Genomic DNA, 24424 nt, shown 5'->3' with positions numbered 1-24424 from the left:
GACAGTGGTAATATTGCCTTGTGCTTAATCACAGAATGCTTTTTCATTTTCAAATGCTTTTCAATCATTAATTAATACTCATAATGCTACTTTTGGATTTTTTATTACAACCCTATTCATATTGGCATAAAATTGTTAAGGTAGGAAACGCACACACAGAGTAGAGCCTTCTCTATAGTTATGGAATACAAATACATTTGATTTTATCACCAGTTAGTATCTATTTTTAATCTTTTCATTTCCTAAGAGCTGTTCCCTCTAGACTCAAACTACTGAGGTCAACAAGAGAAATTGTAGAGAAAAGTGAAAATATAACAGAGAATTAAATGTTCTCTTTGTTCTCTTTTTATCCAAACTCTACTTCTGGAAGACACATGGATTTAGGAAAGATTTTTTAATAATATGAAGGGAGAAAAAGGTAATAAAGAGCAGTAGTTAAGAGGAAAGGAAAAACTTGAAAGAGATACCTATAAGAGACAAAGTTAAACTGGCTTCGGATTCTAAGAGATATCTCCATCTTTTTAGAGTGAAAGCAGAAACTTTGTGTTATGGACTGAACTGTGTTCCCAAAGATTCATATGTTGAAGTCCTAGTCCCTAGTACTTCAGAATGTGACTACACTTGGAGATAGAGCCTTTAAAGAGGTAATTAGGGTAAAATGAGGTCATATGAGTGGGCCCTAATCCAATATGATTGGTGTCCTTTCAAAAAGAGATTAGAATACAGGCATAGAGTGAAGACCACTTGAAGATATAGAGAAGAAAGCCATCTACAAGCCAAGGATGAACCAACCTTGCCGACACCTTGATTTTATACTTCCAGCATCTAAAATTGTGAGGAAATAAATTTCTATTGTCTGAGTCTGTAATGCTCAAACTAGAATACTTTTCGTATAGTGTTAAACTTCCTTTATTATTACAACAAGAATCCTTTCCAAAGAAATTCCAGTCACATCCATAACAAGTCCTCTAAATAAAAGTTTTTTTCAGGTGGCTGACGTAATCAACCATGGATTTATTTTTCTAAGTACACTGAATCCTTAAATTGGATCCAACCTAGGATTTTCATAGAAAGAATAAATCAAGAATTGGATTAATTTAAGCCCATTGGATTTTAAGGAATAATTTTAACTAATATTCAAGTGTCTTAAAAAAAATAACATTGTTTTCCCCTTGTTTTTTTCCAGTATATGAAGGTTCTCATGTCTGTTAGAAGCAGAACGTCACAGCTGTCCTCAATGGGCATTTCTGTACGCTCTTTTTTTTTTTTTTAAGATTTATTTATTTGAGGGGCGCCTGGGTGGCACAGCAGTTAAGCGTCTGCCTTCGGCTCAGGGCGTGATCCCGGCATTATGGGATCGAGCCCCACATCAGGCTCCTCTGCTAGGAGCCTGCTTCTTCCTCTCCCACTCCCCTGCTTGTGTTCCCTCTCTCGCTGGCTGTCTCTAACTCTGTCGAATAAATAAATAAAAAATCTTTAAAAAAAAAGATTTATTTATTTGAGAGAGAGAGAAAGAGCACTAGTGGAATGGGCAGTGGGAGAGGGAGAGAGAACAGCAGACCCCATGTTGAGAACAGAGCCCAACACAGAGCTTGATCTCACGACCCTGAGATCATGACCTGAGCTGAAACCAAGAGCTGGATACCTAACCAACTGCACCACCTAGGCACCCCCATTTCTGTACACTCTTAAAAGAATACATACATATGTTGTCTTACATGTATAAAGTATTAATAATCCGTTCTCCCTTTTGATCTTTACAACAATACTGAGATAAATCAAGGCAGATGCCATATCTTTTTTTTTCTTTTTTTTACTGATGTAAAAACTGAAACTCACAGAAGGTAAATTACTTTACCAAGGTCAAACAGTAGGATCACCATAGAAGAGACCCAGCTACGTGCTCACCAAACCACCTACCTTTTCGTAGTGTTGGCAAACTACGGCTCGCTGGTCAAATCGAGCCTGCCACCTGTTTTGGTAAATAAATTTTGTTGGATAACAGCCAAACCCATTCATTTACATATTACTAGGAATTGCTTTTGTCCTACAGTGGCAGAATTGAGTAATTAAAACAGACTGTATGGTCCACAAAGCCTAAAATATTTACTATCTGGTCCTTCACAGAAAAAGTGTACTAATCCCTATCCTAGACATACATCTAAACTACATTTCCCTAAAACTTCTCTTGGAATTCAGGAATTTTCTCTCTTCCTTCCTCTGGGGCTAAATGCAGAGGATCTAATGGAGGATTCCAAGACTTTAAGGAAAGACACAGTCCCTAGATGAGAGGGAGTATAGAGTGGCACAGAGCAGATCCACACTACAATACAGCATTGGTCTAGGACCTGCATGAGAAACAAACTTTAACTGTATTAAACCACTAAGGTTTAGAAGTTTTCACAGCAAGTAAGTTATCATGGCAAAGAGAATAGCAGAACTTGGTTTGTTTGACTCTAAATCTAGAACTGTTTCCTTTCTTGAACTGTGAAAGTGGTCAGAAATAAAAAGGAAGAACAAGCCAAGAACAAGGTCCAGAGCTCAGGACGACATCGCACTGACTCCTGCACAGTGTGGCCTTAGAGCAGAAGTGGCTGATAGCTTTCACTTTTGCCTGTTCTGACAGTGGACCACCGTTTACTGACAAAGATTTTGAGGCCATCTCCAGGCTCCAAAGAAACAAAGACATGCTTATTAGCAATGCCTATCATGGACTCAGGACTGCAAAGAGATGAGACAATCAGGGATTTTGTCATGCACACCTCTGAGAGACACCTGAATGATCAGAAAGCACTTGCTACCTGTAAGGATATGAAAGGGACAGATTTCAATCTGAGCCACACAAATATGCTGCTACTAATCAACACAAGTAGGAGCATATGCTAAACACCAATTTTTTTTTAAACACCAATTTTAAGTGATTTGGTATGGGGGCTGAGGGAAGGAAGGGGAGCTATTTAACTCAGAGAATTAAAAAATGAAAATTGGAAAAGATCACATAAAATTATTTTTGCCATTTAAGATATACTAGGCATCATACCAGAGGTTTGGATACATCTTTCTTTCACAGAAAATAACAAAGTGCATTTCAAGTCACAAGATTCACCCAAGTCACTTACTTGCCACATAGACTTCTCTCAATCACTTCCCTCATAAAAAAGGAGGGGTGACCATGAGGAGGAGGTGGAGTATTATTTACTTTCTCAAGCTTTTTTGTATTTAGATGGCAGAGCCTTAGAAGGGAAATTCTCATGAAAAGAAAGAAAGAAAGAAAGAAAGAAAGAAAGAAAGAAAGAAAGAAAGAGAAAAGGGAAGAGATAAAGAAAAGAAAATCCATTTGAACTGGAACAATACAATTAAGAAAAAGAAAAACAAATTATCTTTGTCTTCTGCAAATCAGAGTTATTGCTCAAACAAACCACAGAACTCTGCTCGAGTCTTCTGTGTTTTGTCTAGCTTCCTCCCCCAGTGAATGCAGAAATCCTCAGAAATATGGTCTTCTCTAAGTTTCATTATGTGTCTTTCATGAGTGTTTACTTTTAAGGCAATTATAGTGAATAGAAATGGGGTGGCAATATACTATTTTCACCCGACCCTCTTTTCCCTTATTTTGGTAACACCATTGTAGGTCATTCTCTCCTTGCTAAAAAATTTTCCATCCTGCTTTCCAGCGTATTATTTTTATGTATTTGCCAGGTTGCTTACAGGCACTGCAGCACCAGTGAAAGGTTTGTGAACCATTCGGTAAGTGGTTCCTGCTCGAATGAATTACCTAGCTTTCATGAACAGCCATGCAGAAGCAAAGCAGGCAGAAAAATAATGAATACATTTGTACCATGGCACTCTCCCCAGCTATGAGCTTCTCACAACCATACAATTTCCCCATGAGGAAAGACAAGATTGCACTGTCATTAGAATAGGTAATCATTAGATTTATCTTTTATATAATTTGTAGCATCTTAAACATTTCTATGTAGCCTCATTACTGCCAGGAGTCCTCTTTAACTGAGATGATAAGTAAATAAAGTAGAAATTACACACCAACAAGAACCTGGAATATGTTGTTTTAGTGTATGTCTGAGAGCTCCCTTCAGCAAACCTAATCTGCACAGCAGTTACCATTATTTCTACCTCAATGAGCATCTCCTAATTGCTGTGTTATTGCTTGTGAAGAAAATATATTATTAAAGTCCACAACTCATGACTTGTTGCACATCTACCCATGAAAAACTTTCATTTCCTCAGCTTTTAATCAGTTTCAAATGGGATGATCAGCAGAGAGTCCCCCCCTCCTCTTGAATATCTGTTCATTACCATTTCCTAATGTCAATGTACCCTTCTTACAGTCAGGATGCATTCATAATTTATTCAGAGACCTGAAGATTTTATTAAACCAAATCTATTTAATTTTCCATGAATTGGCTCAAGATGATTTTGGTGGCTTTTTATAATGAACCACAATTAGAAACTTTAAAGACTCAGAACCCCCTTTTAGTTGTTAATGTTTTATGCTCTACTGTTGGTCTGCTGCCAGATAATGATCCACAGAGCATTAAAATTTTGTATTAATATTATCTTTACAAATGCAATCTTGCTCAGTGGAGGACAAAGTTTCCATAGGCTTCTTTCTTCATAAGTACGTGTTAGGTGGTTGTTAGAAATTTTAGGTGATACTTGAAGCTGATACAGTCATCTCCAGGCGAGGCATCTAAATTCTCAAGATCCATGTTCTCCTTTCTTAGAGGGTATTCTAGAGTAGGTTAATCATATTAATTGGCTTTCAGTCCAAGTGAAATCAAAACAGCGTTATGATCTCCGAATGAATTGGAGCAGAGTAATAAATTTGAAATATAGAATGGGTTTCATTATTTAATGACCAACTCTGCCTTCCTTAATGATTCAAAACAATATGGATCAAGGGCCATATATAAGTATCAATCAATAATATAGCCAATAGCATATATCCTTGCAAAAGTAGTAAGTTAGTGTGTTGTTGTTCACTTGCAGCAGGGACTTGGAAGAATGATCATCAACAATCAGTAAATTCCTCCCAACATACATAATTCCAATAAGTATTTGATTTTTCTAGGACTCTTGAGATCATCAAAATGATAGGGGTCAGAATTCAGAGAAGTTTTAAATATTTACAAGAGTTAAACAGCAGAGGTAAAGGGTTTATTGATTAAACCCTCTGCTTTAGGAAGGACACACAAGAGGTGGTAAAAGATTAGGCTGGCATTCACCTAGAGGAACCATATTACCTAAATCAGCCAGTAGAGTTATCCAAGTCAGTGAATCTAATCTTATCTCACAGGACTCAAATGGATGGATTCATTGTATTATCCTTAAGATTCCAGGTCATCTGGATTGAGAATGGGTGACGGAGAGCTCCCCCACCACAACACCCATAACACTCCCATGCCCACCAAGAGCCTGGTCAACCCTGTAGCTACAAATGTCAGATTGACTTAATTCTAAAATGTTAGGCTTTTTAGAAATAACACCAGCCTGTTGGGAGGATAGCCCCAGATCAGAAAGCAAGGGCGTTATATCCTACACAATTTGCTTCATCAATCTTTGCCTTCAGAATTTTGCAAATTTCACAACAAAAAACAAGCATAAGAGCTCTGCCTCTTGAATTTTACACAAAGAGAATATTAAATATATTATCTATGCTAGTAAGGAATATGGTTAAGAGGATCAGATTTAGGGAGGTGGGGGATTGGGATAGGCCGGTGATGGGTATTAAGGAGGGCACGTATTGCATGGAGCACTGGGTGTTACACACAAACAATGAAGCATGGAACACTACATCAAAAACTAATGATGTACTGTACGGTGACTAACATAACATAATAAAAAATTTAATAAAAAAGGGGGGATCAGATCTATAGTCCTATCACCCAGATTCAAATTCTAGCTCCATCATGTACCACCTGGATGATTTCTTGCAGTATTTTCCTTCAGTTTCCTTATTCGTAATGGACATAATCATACTTCCTACCTTCTAGACTTCTTGGGGAAATTAACAGAATTATTGCAAAGCCCTTAGAACAATAAGTGCTCGATAAACGGTAGTTATTATTCACTCAGGCGACAGATACTTACTCAGTGCCCACTATGTTTTAGACACTATATAGGACTGGAGATTTAGCAGTGCAGTGAGCACAACTGACTAAAATTTCTGCTTTCTTGGGGTCTATTTCAGACAACAGACAAGTAAGTAAAATATATAGTATTAAAATGATACTCTATCAAAAAAAATGATACTCTATCAAATGGTTTAAGTGCTATAGAAAAAAATTAAGACAGTAGGAATATAAGGAACACTGAAGTTGTAATCTTAAATGCAGAAGGAGGAGGGCTTATTAAGAAGGTGACATCTGAGTACAGACTTAAAGGAGATAAAGGAGTGGGCCAAAGACATATCTGAGGGAAGACTCGTTTGTGAGGAGGAAATAGCCAGTGCAAAAGCTCTGATGCAGAGCTTGTTTGATGTGTTCTAGAAATAACACAATGAATATTAGCTGTTAGTGTTTGGGAGATATTTGCATTCCTAAGCTTCTTTAAGGGTAGAGACCACATCTATTATTTCTTTTCATTTATCATGAGGCTTGGTTCAGTACTGGGTGGAGAGTAGAACGGTATTTCCTATAATAAGTTGCTAACTTTCTGCATCAGAAAGACTCCATGTGTTTAAAAAAAAAAAAAAAAAGGCAGCCCCCATCTTAGACCTACAGAATCTTGGAGGTTGGATCCCTGGAATCTGTATTTCGGTATTACTGGTAAACATGTGCTGGTCTGATTGATTCCTTTTTATTTCTATATAGATCCATGAGTCTGCATTACTCCAGCCCTGCCTTGCAGCTGCCCTATAGACGGATGAACTTGGAAGCTACTTTGGAGAGAGATGCAGTATTTGATAAAAGCCAGAAAGCGTGCTGGCATACATTTACACTGGATGAAGTACCAATTCGATTTAGCTACAGTATGAAATGCTTCTTTTATTTGCATGGGAGATCAACCATATAAGGCATAATAACTTCTTTCAAAAGTTCATTGCTAGTCCCATACTAGCTTCTCCCAGCAGGGATAGCTGGCAGCTCTTCTTGCAGTAAGTAGAAAGCCATAGTCTGTCAAAGCATCAAGCACTAATGAAATAAACAAAAACTTTCCTTACCTGAGGCAGGTGCCAAAGCCTGCTACTCTAAGTGCCCCCACTGGACACAATTTAGACTTGCTTTCAAATGCTAAAAACAAATAGGTTCTCCTAAGTGCAATTAAAGCTAAGCCACACATTGAATCTATTGATACTGATGGAGTTATTTTGATTCCAAGGCTCTTAAGAGTTGTTCCTGAGAACATCACATAATTTGGTAATTATTATTTTATGCTAATATATGACAAGGAATGTTAAAAACATTCATGAGCTTCCTAGTCTTTTTTTTTAATAATCTTGAATCAATAGTGAGTATTTCTCCAAAGGACAAAGTAGTTACGTGCCATTATAGCATGGTACAATTTAATTCAAATGATTAAATATACTGTTTTAATAAGATGTATTTCCATATTAAGAATACTTTATACCCCTCCTGTTCCACAGTTCCCCTTCCCCACTCTGGAATAAAAGCCTAATTCCCAGCTCATGCCAATTATTTTACTATTTCTTTTGACTTAAAGATTGTATTGAAGAGGTTTTGTTCTATTGTGTTATTTGAGCCAATACGAAAAGGCCCCATATTCACAAGTATCTCCAGTTCTTACCATTAAAAATTTACACTTGGGCAAATGAAATTTCTATGGCAGGATGACAGAGGGTACTATTAATCAGTATTCCAGGACAACAGGCTTATCCCAGGACTGTCCCCAGCAAGCCAGGAAGTAGAGTCATCCTGCCTACAGGCATCTTTTTGGACTTAAAGAAGTAAACATAAAAGTGTGTAGATTCACGAATGTTCTTAACAAAATTCCTCATAATATCTAGAAAAGGCCAATTAATATGTATCCCATGCCCACATAACTTAGAATACTAGTAGCCTAGCAGAGACACTGAGAGGCCAGCAATCTTCAGCCAGGAAAGGAGAGTCTAGAATGTAGGACATGACACCATCAAGTAGGGCCACATGGTAGAAGAAAACTGACAACAAAAGAGCCTAAAGTCCTCAGGCTCCCAAGCTTAATGGAGGATGTTTAGGAAGATGCTGAGAAACAATGGCCCATGAAGAACATAAAAGAGCATATTAAGACAGGCCTGACCTATTGTCTTCTTCCCCAACATGGAAGAATTCAGGGCACTTTGCACAATATTCAAGGCCCTGAAGTTCCTCTCCGCCCCCCCCCCCCCCCCACCTAGCCCTTTGCCTATCCCCATCTACTCTCCCCACCTGATCTCTTTATTCCCTCTTGGGTCCCCAAACCCTAAGCAATTGCAACAGACAAGGCCCCAAGCCCGAATATGGCAAATAGCTTTGCTCCCAGACCCATAACAGACCACTAAGCAGAGTGCACCTCACAATCATTCTCAACACACACTCCAAACAGCAACTGATGACTTATTATTATTGACCAATGAGATGAAAGCTACTTATTTGTCATTTTTAACCCTGGCCCAAACTAGGATCACGCCAACTTCCATTGTCCATGCCACCTAGTGGTAGAAATTGAAAATTACACTGTCCTGTCAATGGATCATCGTTTAGCTAATAAATTCTTTGTTACACATGGTTGCTTCAAGGCAACTTTGTAATGAAAATATTACTAAAATATAATTAGTAAAATGCATAAGATAATTAGATGAGCCTGTTTTGCTCATCTAACACAAAGCCTGGCACTTAGTAGGTGCTTACTAAGTATTTAATGATTGGCTGATAGAAGGAAAGACCATCAAGAAAACTTACAACCCAAAAATTATAATTATGGGAGCACAGACAAGGGGAAAGTAATTTTACTTATGAGGAATTAGAAGAAGACATAGGGAAAAACTAACACTTGAGCTGTATGACAAAGGATAATTAGAAATTTAATAGAAAAGGAAATTAAACAGGAAACAAATATTTTTGATAGAAGAGTAGAAATAAGAATAAAGATGTGGAAGTACATTGGCTTTTGACAAAACTGTTAGTCGGTATAGTGTACATTTTGGGGTATTGATCTAACTCTAGAAGAGTAATAGGCTAACACTAGGTTTTGCAAGATCTTGTAAACATGCTAAGAAATTAGGACTTAATCTTACAAGAAATGGTCATGGGGAAAGGTGGAGGGTCCCTTAGACACAGCTATTATACTTTTAAACATTTATTCTTAGGATTAAATAGACAAGTATGTAGAGACATTTGTTCGGGAATGTTTATCACAAAATTTATTACAATATTTGAAATTCTAAGTAACATAAATGACCATTAAAGGGGTTTGAAAATTAAATGAATGATGACCTGCCCATAAAATGGAACCCTAAAAATGATGATAATGATCTTTATTTATTGATATGGAAAAATATCTGCACTATATTAAGGGGAAAAAAGAGGCTACAAAATATGCAGAGCATGATCTCATTTTTGTTTTGTTCTATTTTGTTTTAGGTGATATATGCATAGAGAAGATTCTAGAAGGATATATACCAAAATGTTAACAATGGTTATTTCTGGATAGTGTGATTATAGAAAATTTTTATTTCCTTGGTTTAAAAGTAGAGTTCATACATATATATAATGTATATGTTATATAGATACGTCTATATTGTCTATTTTTTACAATGTGAATGTATTATTTCTACAATCAGAAAAAAAATATTTTTAAAGAAGTTAGTTTTTTTGGTAACTTTACGTACCATATGAGATTTACTTCATTTTTCTCTTTGTTTCTACGTCTCTGATTCTCTCTGTTAGGTCATAAATATCTAAATCTATCTTTCATGGTCATCTTCACCTGGCTGGGAACACTTGAGGGCAATTTACTTAATTGTTCCTAAATGCCTGCATAGTGTTGCAAGAAGCTTGGCAAGAAAATAGTATTCAACTTTCAGAATAATAATCACGATTATGAAATTACAGGTCCAGCCAAAACCTGGGAAGAGTACCGAATGAAGAAAAGTAGTCACTAAAGTCTATAAGACATTGTAAAGACACCAGAAAGAAAGCAGAAGGCAGTCCAAATGAGGGTGTAATTGAGTTCAATAATCATGTTGGAAAAGAAACTGTCACAATTTAACAATGGTTGTAAAAAACTGTAATAATTGTAGACTGTAGTCAGAAAATGAGGAGATCAGGTTTGTCAAAGAGCATTAAACATCAAGTCTTCAGGGACCAATCAGAATCTATACAGAGACAAAGTAAATTCAAGCCATAAACGGAATCTATCCTGGCTCTCTTGAAACTCACATACAAAAGAAGTCCAAAAAATTCTGATGCCATAGGTGAAATACAAAGAGTGGAGCAAAAGATCACAAAAACATGTATTTCTCAAGTTTAAAAAATATGAATCATAAGCTGGGAAGATGAGTGTCTATAATTCTCACTCAGAACAATGCAGAAAAGAAAGCAAGATATTTAGGGAATTCCTACTTACACTTTACTTATTTTTAAATGAGATGGTATATATAACACCTGTTTCATTATTATTACAATATTTACATAATAAAAAGGCACTTATAGTTCACTACTATATCCTTACTGACTAGAATAATGTTGGGAACCAGTAGATGTTCAATAAATGTTTATATTATGAATTTTTATTAATGAATTTTTAGAAGGAAAATATGTGATTGATTTAGACAGATAATAAATCAAAGAACTCAAAAATAATAATTCTGCTGAAATATATTAAACTCTTGATAATAAAGACATGAAGTATGAATAACTGAAAAGTCACTTATTTGTTGCTAAAAGATCTGACCTGAAAGACCACTTTAAGCATTCTATAGTGATGGATAGAATGGAGTTGCAAAGTCTGGGATTGGAAATCAAGTGTTTGAATCCTGGGTTACCACTTAATGCTGTGACCCTGAATGAGTAAGTTATTTAATGTCTTAATACTAAAGCTTCAGTTACCTCATCTTTAAAATGAGGATAATAGTAACGTCTGCCCTACTCATGTGAGTATTTTGATATTCAAACCAGATCATACATATTTATACTATAACTTGTTAAAATTCTAAATAAGAGCTCTTTTGGTACAGAAGAGAATTTGGGGGGCAACTTTTCCATTATTTTAGGATCAACAAAGGCCTTGAAAATTGAGTGGTGGAAAAAAACAATCAAATGGTTGCCTTCCATTAAGCACATTACAAAGCTATCTCTTCACTCCAAAGTGTAAACAGTATCCTAATTTTAGGAATAAAGAACTGATGTTTACAGAGGGCTATACAACCTGTAACTGGTGAAGTGATTAATTCAGTACTGAAATGCACTCCTTTGGCATGTGCTTTGGATGGTGTATTAGTTTCCTAGGGCTGCTGTGACAAATTACCACAGAGCTGCTTAAAACAGAAATTTATTCTCTCACAGTTCTGGAGGCTGGAAGCCTAAGATCAGGGTGTCAGCAGGGTTGGTTCCTTCTAGAGGCTCTGAAGGAGAATCTGTTCCAAATTTCTCTCCTAGCTTCTGGTGGTTGCCAGAGATCCGTGGTATCCCTTGCCTTACAGATACATTACGCCAATCTCTGCCTCCATTTTCACATGGCATTTCCCCCATGTCTTCACATCATCTTCTCATAAACACACAAGTCATATCTGATTAAGGGCCTCTCCCCATACCAGTATGACCTCATCTTAATGAATTACATCTGCAACAACTCTATTTCTAAATAAGATCACATTCTGAGGTACTGGGGGTTACTGGTGGGACACAATTCAACCCATAACAAATGGGTATCTTCAAAACCGGTTACTGAAAATTAACTAAATGAAACCATATGTTTAAATGGGCAATGTTATAAGTAGAACCACAAAAAGAGGAAAATCTATAGCAGTCCAAACTTCTGTCAGTAGCCATCATTTAGCAAAAGTAAGTATTTAAAATCTAAAAGAGGCAAGGTTAAGAAGAAAAATTAAAATTTTAAAGAGCATGCAGAACAGTTCCTAATTGTATTTACTCAATTAAAAAGCACTTCAAAACAAACAAAAACCTGTGGAGTTACTAGCCCTTACTGTTGTATTCAAATAAACAGTTTAATTACCACATGAGACAGGAATCTAACCCCATACATCTACCCACATGCAAATCAACCTCAAGATTACTTTCCAGAGAATTGAAATCTGGAGGAGAGAAGCCCCTCATCCTGTCATCAGTGTGTGTTGATTTCAGTGAAGCATAAAGGCACCCAAGCACAGAAAGGTAAGTGGTAGGAGTAGAAGGCTTGTCATTACCCAGCAGTATAGACTGTGTTATTGTGTCTGACCCTGAGTTCTGCATGGTCAACCACCTCTGCATTGAGTACCCAAGGGATAATTCATCATAAATGAAAATGTTCTTGGTAAGGGAGGGGGAGGAGTCAACGGCCATAGCTAGAGCTGGGATTTATGACATTATAATAAGTTAATTAACTGCTGCACTCATTGCTTCTTAAAGAATGAGAAGAGCATCTAAATGCACATGCTTATTAGGAAAGATATCTTAAGGCATACCAAATGCTTGTTAGGGAAGATGTCTTAAGATGATTTAAAATACAGAGTTTTATGAGGTCTGGCCTACACATTAGTCATAAGAACTAGAGAATTACAGGCTAATGGTGTCATAAAGATCCAATTGGGTTACATTTGTGGGCATGTGCTGAAATTGCCAGTTCAGAAATATCAAGGCAGTACTAACAGGAATAAGTTAATTTCATTATAAAATAACCAGTATACATGGATATTAGGCAAGATTCTGAAACTAGTGAAATCTTGATACACTGTTTTGAGTCATTACAATACAGTCATAGGAAATCTTGTAAAAAAAAAGAAATTTATTCACATATGGCTGACTGAACAATTATCAACAAAAAACCAGGGTGAAAATGTTCAGAGAATTTATGCAACTGAAAATCTAAACAAGAGAAAAGGGTAAAAATTTCACAAATTTTTACAATGAGAAGTGGAATATAGCAGATAGAGAAGATTTAGAGTCTAATGTGGTTGTATATTAATAAATTTCAAAATATCAAGGAATTTAATACTTTATGTGAACTAAAATATATCAAAATTAACCCAACAGGTTATAAATTAAAACAAGTTGAGAAAGTTATCCAAAAGCCACATCTGAGCCTCTAGAGAAAACTCAGGGTCATGACAGCTTTACCAGTAAATTCCTTCAAACTTTCAAGGAACAGATCTTTGCCAAGTTATATAACCTGTTGCAGGGATTTTTAGAAAAAGATCAAAAGTAATTCAGATCATTCTAAGAAGAAACATACCCTAATTTTTGCATTTCTAATAAATTTCAGGGGGAAAATGCAGCAGAATACCACTTATAAAGATATTTTAAAACCTAAATAAAATGCTAGCAAATAGAACTTAATATAGTTAAAGTTTTTATTATAAGAATGCATGAATAGTCTAAAATTAGGAAATCTATTGATATATAATATCAATAGATTGATATTATATATCAATAGATTTAAATTCAAACCAAATAAATTTTAAAAGATAATCATCTTAATAGTAGTATATCTTGTTAGCATATCTTTAAGATATCTAATTCAAGCCATCAGCTTGATGATATCTCATTAAGATATGATTAAAATACTGATATGTGAAATTGCTATTATTATTTAATATTAATATAACTAAGGATAACATTATCTGACATGTGTTGAGTTCTTATACGATGCCAGCAACTGGCTAAAAGATACACACATTATTTATTTAACAGCATTTCAAAAGTTCTTAAGACATAAAATACAAAATTACAAACGTTAGAAAGAAAGAAACAAAATGTGATTATATATAGTTGACTTGCTTTTACAGCATAAAAATAGAAAGAAATAAAATGAAAAGCTATTAGAATTAATTAAAGTTTGGTATAACAGCCAGACAAGAGATAAATATTCTCATATACCAAAAAACAATGTAATAGAAAAAAATGTAAATCAAAAGAGAGCCCATTTATAATCACAAAGCAAAATTTAAATTAAGAGGAAATAATGTCTTATATGACAATAAATGCAGTACTTTATTGAGAGATATAAAAGGGGGGAAAAAACAGAATAAAAGAAGATGCCTAACATGTTCCTAAGTGGGAAACCTTAAATTTTATTAGACAAAAGTTTTTCTCAAAATGTTTAGTGCATTTATTAAAATTTTAATTCCAATCCCAATAGATTTTTGTTCTGGAACTTAACCAGCTGATTCTAAAATTGATTTGAAAATATAAATAGAAGAGTAAAAATTGTTTTAAAGACAGAGATTAATTTTAACAAAATATTAAAACACAAAACCACAAAGCTAAAGTAATTAGAACTTATTGACAAGTATAAGAAAAGGCAGATCAGTAGGAAAGAAGAGACCACTAAAAATACATCCCATTATACATACACATTCAGTATTTGAGTACACCTGTATGACATAGCATAGGAAAGGTAAAATTTCAACCAAAAATAATCATATCTTATCTATAAGAAGAATATAAAATTTGTCTTAAGCCTATAGTGAGAGGAGGAATACCTAAACTGAAAGTCAATTGGAAGACAGAAAAGGAGCAGGAAGGGGAGGAAAAAGCAATGGAAGACTTTTATAAATTAAAATAATTGTTTAAAAATAAAAAGAAAACTAGAACTAGAATAAAGTAAAAGAATAGACTAGAACAAAGTAAAAGAATAGACTATATAAAGAATAAAAACTGTACCAGAAAAATAAAAAGTAGGATTAAAAGATAAAAAATAAGTTAGGGAAAATGCTTGTGGAGAATGCATCAATTCAAAGAGATGATGTCTTGGGGGTTCCAGTTCAAGATGGTGATGTAGGAAGAGTCTGAACTCACCTCCTCCATGCAACACACCAAATCACACCTATTAATGGAATAATTGCTCCTGAAGAAGAACTGAGGGCTGACTGAACAGCTACTGAACAACCAAAGACAGAGTGAATGGCAAGGGAACAGCAAGAGAGACAGACAGAGACACAGTAACAAAGGGAAGCTCCACGCCCAACATTGTGAATGGCCGTGGGGAGGGAGAGTATTGAGGGACCAGGAACAGCTTCCTCTGTCTTTGGGCACAGAAGAAAAGTCACAGTTTAAAAGAGCAACTAGCACATAAAAAAAAAAAAAAAAAAATACTAGAACTCTGCCAGTTGGCAAAGGAGCTGTGGGAAGGCTCCCCAGGTCAGAGGGACTGGAGAATGACGCAGTGTATATTCCCACCAACCTTGGAAGCCTAGTCTGGAGCACGATTTGGACACCGTGGCACACAGGTCAGATTGTCACAAAGGGCCTGCAACCTCAGCAAGCCCAGGGTCCACAAGCCCATACCAGCCACCCTGTGGTAGTGGGGCACAGAAAACAAGCTGTGGTTTTGTGGGGTTTTCTTTTAATTTTTACCTTTTTGTTTTATTTTAGTTTTACTTTTTAAAATTTGTCTTCTCTTGTTTTATGTCTATTTTTTTTTTCATTTTGGTTTTGTTCTTTTCTTTCTTGTTCTCTTTTTTCTTTTCTTTTTTTCTCTTCTTTTGTCTTTTTTCTTTCTTCTTTTATTTTATTATTTGCTTTTTTTTCTTTTCTTTTTTCTTTTATTATCATTGCTTTTAAAAATTCTCTCTGTAAAAAGCCATGGTTTAAAAGAGTAACTAGAATATATAGCCACTACTCCAGCCAGCCAGGAAAAGTCACCAAGTACACACAGTCTACATAGGGGTAACCATACACGGGACCACTCCTTCAACTTTAGAAATAGCCATTGCCTAATCCATAGAAACAAACACAGAAAGTCAAACAAAATGAGGAGACAGAGGAATGCGTTCCAAAGGAAAGAACAAAAACAAAACAAAACAAAGTGAAAGAATGAAATGAGATAAGCAATATGCCTGATAATTAAAACTAGAAATACCATATGATCCAATAATTCCACCATCAGCTATTTATCCAAAGAAGATAAAAACACTAACTCAAAAAGATATATGCTCCCCTATATTTATTGCAGAACTATTTACAATAGCCAAGACATGAAAGCAACCTAAGCGTCCATCAATAGACGAATGCATAAGGAAAATGTGGTGTATATACACAATGAAATATTATACAGCCATAAAAAGGGATGAGAGCATGCCATTTAAGATAACATGGATGGAGCCAGAAGGTATTATACTAAGTGAAATAAGTCAGACTGAGAAAGACAAATACCACATGATTCCACTCATGAATGGAATCTTTAAAAAATGAATAAACAAATGAAAAGCAGAATCAGAACTATAAATACAGAAAACAAACTGATGGTTGCCAGAGGGGAGAGGAGTGGGGGCCAGGACTGGTCAAAAAGGGGAAAAGGGAGAGGGAGACACAGGCCTCCAGTTTTGGAACAAGTAAGTCACAGGAATAAAAAGCAGAGCCTAAGGAATACAATCAATGATACTCTAATAGCGACATAAAGGGAGAGATGGTAGCTACACTTGTGGTGAACAAAGCATAATGTATAGACTTGTCAAATCACTAAGTTGTACACCTGAAACTGATGTAACCCTGTGTGTCAACAATACTCGAAAAAACAAAAACAAAAGCAAAGAGATGATGTCTTTATTTTTTATAAAGTTCATATAAATTGATAGCCATCCCCTAGGTTAGGTAGGGGCCATGTTGCTGAGGTTAAACTCAAAAGCTGAAAGGGCCCAGGTGAGCCATGGAGATAGGTAAAGGGGCAGGCATGCATAAAGACTTACATGTGTAGCCAATGGGAGATGGCAGCCCTGGTTTTGGGGGGCAGGGGAGCATTCCAGGAGAGCACTCTCATGCTAGAATGTGAGCCCGGTATTACCAGATCTTCTGCTCTTTTCAGGAGAAACCTAAAATTCACATCTTTTTTTAATGCTGGCCAATTTGTACCACACTGTGCTGACAAAACTAAGCAAGCACAATGCCACATAATCCACAGACAATTGTTAATGGGGAAATACTATGAGTAAAAATACGTGAAAAATGTGTTGAGGATCAACTACTCACCTTGTCTGTCAGTCATATGGCTCTTGTCTATACAGGGTGATAAACAAGCTATAAGAAATTTCCAACACACAAGAAGCAGCAAAGGTAGTGTCTAGTTGCTATCCCTTTCTAATACCCACTGGCTGAACATCTCGCCGTGGGGCCTGTGCCATGCCCTGCCATGAACATCCTAACACTAGCTACCCTGGATTTCATGCAGCTACTTAACACACACATTCTTTTGTTGTTGCTGGGTTTTTTCCCGGAACATTGTCTATTCTTCATAAAGAAAATCTTATTTACTCTTTAAAGCTTAGTTCAAATATTACTTCACTGTAAAAACCAAGGCAGAATTAACCATAAAGTCAACCCATCTATTGAGTATCTGCTTTGAACCAGACAGTGGGCATGAGAGCAGCAAACAAGACAAAATCATTGCTGCCTTCATGGGTCTTACTCTCTGCTTTCCCACAGCCTTTGTTCCTGTGTTACAGCCCTTAGCATATCCATAGTTTTAATCACTAGAGTTCTTAGAAATTGTTTACTTCCCCCATCAGACTGTAAGCTCCCTGAGAGAATGAATGTGTCTCCCCATAAAACCAGCTCCTCCAGTGGTTTATATCTTTTATTTCCTACTATTTCAGGGTTTGTAAATAGTTGGGGGTGTATATAGTACACATTGAATGTATGCAATATATTCGATATGAAGGGCATCTATCCTAGCATAAAAGACCACCATGACTATGAAATCTTAAACTTTCTGTGGAAAACTCAAACTAGGGTAAACTTTTTATATTTAGAAGTCAAAACTATTCATCACAATTTCCCAGTACTCTGCCACATTGCTACATTCTGCTTTCCCTAAAAAGTGACAAAAACACTGAAACATTAATCAATCCAGATATCTGCTAATCACTCTTACAGTTAATTTGAGCAACAGAGAAAGGAGTCAGTATTCTTAAATTAACCCTGCAGAGACGTATTAGCATAGGAACACAACACAAACTCATTTTGACATCTGGAGTTCTGTGCAGTTAACTATGTCCAATACACAAGTATATCAGTTATGATCTCTTAAAGCAACTGCAAAACCATTTGTTCTAAAGCCACAAAAGATTTCCATAACAGGATTGTCTTGGGTCACCATGGCTAAGGTCTACAGTTTGGGTTAAAAAAAAATGTTCATTGTCAAGATAGGAAGTGTAAGTGCAGAATCTAAAACTACATGTAATGCTGTTCTGACTATGAACTCCCAGAGTGCTTTTAGGGCATGTGTGGGATTTTCAAGCTCTCTCTGTGTCTATCTTCATCTGTGGATAAAAAGTTCTCTGAAGGTGAGAAGACACAGAACATGTACCTTGTGCTTTGAACAACAAATTGCACTTGGTAGGTGTGCAGAGAAGGCTTTTCACTATTAGAATATGTATTTATGTTTTATCATATGACATGGAACATGAACACTTTGTATTGAGAGTAAACCATGACAACATTACAATGTTTTCAATGTTTGACTTTTAAATCATCTGGCATCCTATTTATAATCCCCAATATGAAATATAGAAGATGATCAGAAGAGAGAAGTCAGAGGACCTAACCAAACAGTGAGAAAGCCAGTAAATGGACTCCTCCTTCAGGCTAGAGTCTTTGTATTTACAGATCACAATTAAAATGTTAAAGTGATACGCCTGAGACATCTAGTACTGAATACTAGAATCATCCAAAGCCACAAAAAATCCAAGTTATTTATTCTGAGATATTGACTAAATGCAATAAATTGTCCTTAAATACAATCATTCAAAGATAGGATTGTTGGGATCGATAAACATTCATAATAGATATCATTCAATCATTCATCTATAAAATGTTTTCATCTATAAAATGAAGAGTCGTCTGTAAAAACAAACATAAGACATTTCCCCATCCCCAAGAACCTTATAGTCTAAAGGAGGAAAAAAGATAAATGTAGTTCGAGGAGCAGCTCCTACTGTTTGCCAGAGTTGTATTTAAGTTGTTGACTTGAGGAAAAAAGATAAATATAGTTGGAGGAGCAGCTCCTACTGTTTGCCAGAGTTGTATTTAAGTTGTTGACTTGGAGGTATTTACAAGGTTCCATCCACATTTGTTTCTCTACTTCTCTGTGTTAGAAGGTCATGTCAGAGAAATGACTAACACTTCATAGAGTCAGAGTGTTAGAATTTGAAGAATCCATAGAAATGATCTGGTTCCTCAGTTTGTGGGTTTTTTTTTTTTACATATTCAAAAAGTAATTCCATTAAAGTTAAGTGCCTTGTTCAAAATTACACACAATAGAGCATTAAATCCAAAACAAGAGCATAAGTTTTCAGCCCCTCCAATTTTTCTACTTATACTGGATACCTTTAAGAGGAATAAGGTATTAACCACATTTATACAAAAAATACAAATTGCTTCTAACATTAACATACCCAACTATGTATGTTCTTGTCTTTCAATTGACTTTTAGCAATTCTGTCTCAGCTACAGTCTAGTGACCCCCCGCAACAAAAATGCACATCTCTTTATACATATTTTATAATTTGTTTTAAGATGTACTTTACAAGGTGTCTACATTTTTCTCTGGTATCCTGATTTTAGTTAATAGCAGAAAACAACAACAAGACCAAAAATATAAAATAACAGTCCTTGATCTAGACCTGTTTAGCGTTCCAAAGAAAAAATGCACCAGGGCTGCAGGCACATGAAAACATGTCAATCAGATGTAATTGCTCTCCAAGAGAAACACTTTTCAGGCAAGTAAAAAAGAACTCATCCTGAACACAAGGCTTTGTAGCTGCAACTAATCTACTAATGACAAGCTCAGTTTGCTATTCGCAAACTCGTTGTTCAAGAGTCAACATCTGAATCATGACAGAAAAGGACAAACTGACCAAGTCATAACTCTCAAACAATTATAAAAATGATATGTGCAGGCACTTATAGATTATATATTTAAATTATATATATTATATGTGTGTGTATGTATATATGTGTGTGTGTGTATATATAATAATATTTCATTATATCATTCATAGTTGCTAAGAATAAAAGCTTTCAAGTACTTCATGGTTACTAATACCAGTGCAGACTAATATCAGAGCACTAGCACATTTAAAAAAAAAAAAAAGTCTCTGCTTTTTTTTGCGCAATAACTCTTAAGGACACTCAATAGGCCAGATTCTGCCTGAAGACAGTAAAGCCCACATCCCAGGGGGTACTATTTGAAGGCTATATTTGGCCGGATGCATATAAAGACAGCTTTAAAATTCTTTCAATATCTTTTTCCATTATTGCAGTCTACTTAAATGGAAACTTAATAATCCCAGCTACAAAGGACAACTGCGAACTTCAAAAAAGAAGGTCTTGGCCTCTATTTTTGCTGCTTACATTCATTACCCAAAAACTGAGATGTCATATTTTTTATAGCACCAGAGTTGGGATATTCACTAACTAGAAGGTATAAAAGTTAAACAAATAAAAGAAAGTAAGAACAATAAAAAAAGAAAATCACAAAAATCTTATAGTAAGCCTCAGCAAAGAAGTCCATAGTAACCTCCACTTAAATTTACTGACATTGGAACCCATCGATTAAAACATTTATTCTCTGAAATGTCATATTTAGGAAAGGCTATACAATATGTATAAACGTCATTTTAAATTTCAAAATAATTGATGTTCAGTTTTAATACTGCCATGCAAATGAAGAGTACATAAAGTCATAATCTAATAGGGATTAGACAGACAAGATTGTTAGATAGGGTGCCTTCTTCTCTCTAGTTGTTATATTGCCCCAGTTCTTAGGAGAAGGCACAAGAGGTTAAACACTTCTGGCTAATCTGTTTACTCTCTAAAAGCTTCTCCCCAGGGTGCTCACAATTGCTCATAATTCGGGTATACATTGGCCACATTTTACTAGAGGTCATAGTTGTAGTGATTTAAAAATAGATCCAGGCTCCACTCCTTCTTTTTTTCTCTTCCTGCACTCAGGCAATGGGATGTCTTTGCATGTAAGTTCCAGGTTTTAAGTGCAGCAGCCTTTAAGAGGCAGACAGCAGCTCTGTCCATGTGGACTATTGGTAAGAATGTTTGGTTGGTGTGGTAGATGCTGTGATACAACCCAGATCCTCCTTCAAGGAAGGATTTGTTACACTAACTGCTAGAATCACTGTCAGCTCTTCTGGGGACTGCATTAGTCATAGACAGTCATTCCCAACCTTCCCAAGGTGACTCATCTTCCCTGGGCATCCTGGGATTGATACAGGACTATAAAAGCCTGGCCATCTTGGCCCACCTCAGGAAGACTCTGAAGGTCCATTCTAGCTCTAGAACTCCCAAGTAGTTAACCTAGGCTGTCACTGGGCCTGCATCATAGATCAACTTCTTCCTTGGTCCACACCTGTTTCCTTGCCTTCCCTTCAACAAGTGTGGATCCACAGGCACTCAGTAATAACCATCCTGTACACTACATTTTAACACAGAGTCTGCTTCCTGGGGAACCCAACCTGAGACAGTAGGATTCTGACCTCCATCCTTAATGCTCTAGATTCTATAGAGTGGGAATCTCTGTTTAGGTTTCTAGGTCAAATACTCCTGCTCCAGCTTCATTTAGCAGAGAAGTCCTGCACTTGAGTGTTATGAGCACATGATAGCTATTAATAGAAATTGTATTTCACTTCCCTTTTGGATATCACCATTATGTCATGGCCCATATGCCATTGGAGCAGATTAGGAGTGGGTGAGAAAATTTAACCCTCAAAATCCCACTCCATACTTGTAATAAAGTCTACTCCTGAAGTCAAGTGGAAAGGAAACAGTATATAAATCCAAAAATGTCAAGCCTTCTTCAAATCATCTAAATTTGCCCTCTTGAGATTCCTCATTTCCATGACAACTATAAGGGGAAAGAGTTAGTGAATACTTTGCAAAACGCAGAGAAGTTTGGAGACTGAGGAATTTAAGGAATTAAATTTAATTAGTTAGATTAAATTGAGGGGGACTTTTCTTTGTTGCTTAATAAATGGAATGAATATGGATCTGTAAGAATCTTTCCTACCCATTCCCACCAAAAGAGTAATAGATGCCCTGTTTTCAAAGGGCCAGTCCTCAGGGAAATCTTCATTTAGCTAGTTGGAACATTATGAGAGCATTCACATTTCAATGCATACTACACAGCCACCATTTGTAGGCAGAGGAAAAAGATATAAAATAAATGCGTTCTCCAAGTGGTACCATGGTCTGATATAAGTAAACTTATTTCCTTTGTGCTGCTGAAGAAAGCTTAATACTTAGGTTTCTGAAATCTACCTACATGAAAATATAAAGATTATATTCCTTTTTCTAATGTTATATTATCAATCTGGAAATACTTTACGCACAGAAAATGAAAGGGAAAATTATCTTGAAACCCACAGGGACAGTAGTCAGAATCCCTGACATTGTGGGTTTGTTGTTGTTGTTGTTGTTTAAAGATTTTATTTACTTATTTGATAGAGAGATTGCATAAGCAGGGAGAGCAGCAGGCAGAGGGAGAAGCAGGCTCGCAATGAGCAGGGAGCCTAACAGGGGACCCAATCTCAGAACCCTGGGATCATGACCTGAGCTGAAGGCAGACACTTAACCGACTGAGTCACCCAGGCGCCCCAGAATCCCTTATATTGTGATCTTGACACCTAATCTAGTCACCTGGACATTTTCCTTCATCAAACTATACAAATGTCAGAATGTCTTTACGAGGCAGAGCAGTAGTGCCAGCCAATTTTACAGAAAAGGAAACCAAAATTGAATTTAAGTTACTTACCCAATAAACAGCAACAATAGACTGAATGTCTGAGTCCTTCCAAAATTAATATGATGAAACCTAATCCCCATTGTAATGATACCTGGAGGTAGGGCCTTTGGGAGAGGATTAGGTCATAAGGGCAGAGCCATCATGAATGGGATTAGCACCCTTACAAAAGAGACCGCAGAGAGCTCCCTCACCTCCTCTATCAGGTGAGGACACAACAAGAGAATAGTTGTTTATGAACCGAGAAGTGAGCTCTCAGTAGACACTGAATCTGCCCCCACACTGACCTTGGACTTCCCAGACTCTAGAACTGTAAGAAATAAATGTTTGTTGTTTAAGCCATCCAATATATGATATTTTTGTTATAGCAGCCCAAACTAAGACAACAACCAATTAGAATTACCATAAAGCATCAGAATCACAAACTCCCATCGGTTTACAGGGTAACTTACTTGGCTTCTTCCGTTTTTGGAGTTAAATTTAAGAAACTGATGTCTTTGGCATCGAAGATACTGGTCCAGTTCAAAATCCAGCAAATATTTTTTAATATAACTTGACAGCTGACATTTCTGTTCCTTAAAAAAGAACTGATGTTTTGGGAAAATACTAGAGAGGTAGTTTAATTGTTCCCAGCATCTCCACCCTGGCCTCTGGCAACAAGCACCTCATTTGGACCATCAAGCAAGTGAGGATAACTTTCCAGCCCAGCTCTTACCTAACCCAGTGCTCCCTCTAGCCAAACTGACCTAGAACAATTTGTGCTTTCCTATGAGTATGCTTTTGCTCACTCTATTGACCTTCCTTACAATATTAGCTCACATATTTCAATAGCAATTTACATAGCAGTTATACAAATACGATATTTTACAAATACCATGTTGAGCCTGGCTACTCTGGTGATCTGAAATCTTTAATAACAAGGAAATATGTATACATTTTTTACGTATGCTATAAACATTTATTAAGTAAGTATATCTTTATTATTACATATGTGTTCCAAGTAAATCAATAAGTACCATGAGGGTCAAATGCCATATACTTCATTTTATATCCTGAGTTTAGAACAATGTATAATAGAAATTAATATCTTAAAATATAACTGCTATTTTGATCTGATTGATATGGAATTCTAATATATAGCATTCTTTTTTTTTAAGATTTTATTTATTTATTTATTTGAGAGAGAGAGAGCACAAGCAGAGGGAAAGGCAGGCAGAGGGAAAAGCAGGCTCCCCGCTGAGCAAGGAGCAGGATGTGGGACTAGATCCTGGGATCAAGACCTGAGCCGAAGGCAGACGTTTAACAAACTGAGCCACTCAGGTGCCCGTAATATATAGCATTCTTGTGCTTTCATGAAATATAAATTAAAATATTTGTTTAAATAAAAATTAAATAGACATCCTTGTTAAAACCATAAATTGAAAGTGTTTTGCTAAACAAACTTAAATACAAAGGGCTTTCCTTGCTATTAATATAAATTACTATGAACTTCTTTTACATTATTTGTACAGCTTCTTTTAATTCA

The sequence above is a fragment of the Ursus arctos genome, unplaced genomic scaffold, assembly GCF_023065955.2.
Source record: "Ursus arctos isolate Adak ecotype North America unplaced genomic scaffold, UrsArc2.0 scaffold_12, whole genome shotgun sequence".
NCBI classification, from domain to species: domain Eukaryota; kingdom Metazoa; phylum Chordata; class Mammalia; order Carnivora; family Ursidae; genus Ursus; species Ursus arctos.
Note: the sequence above shows the minus strand (reverse complement) of the source record.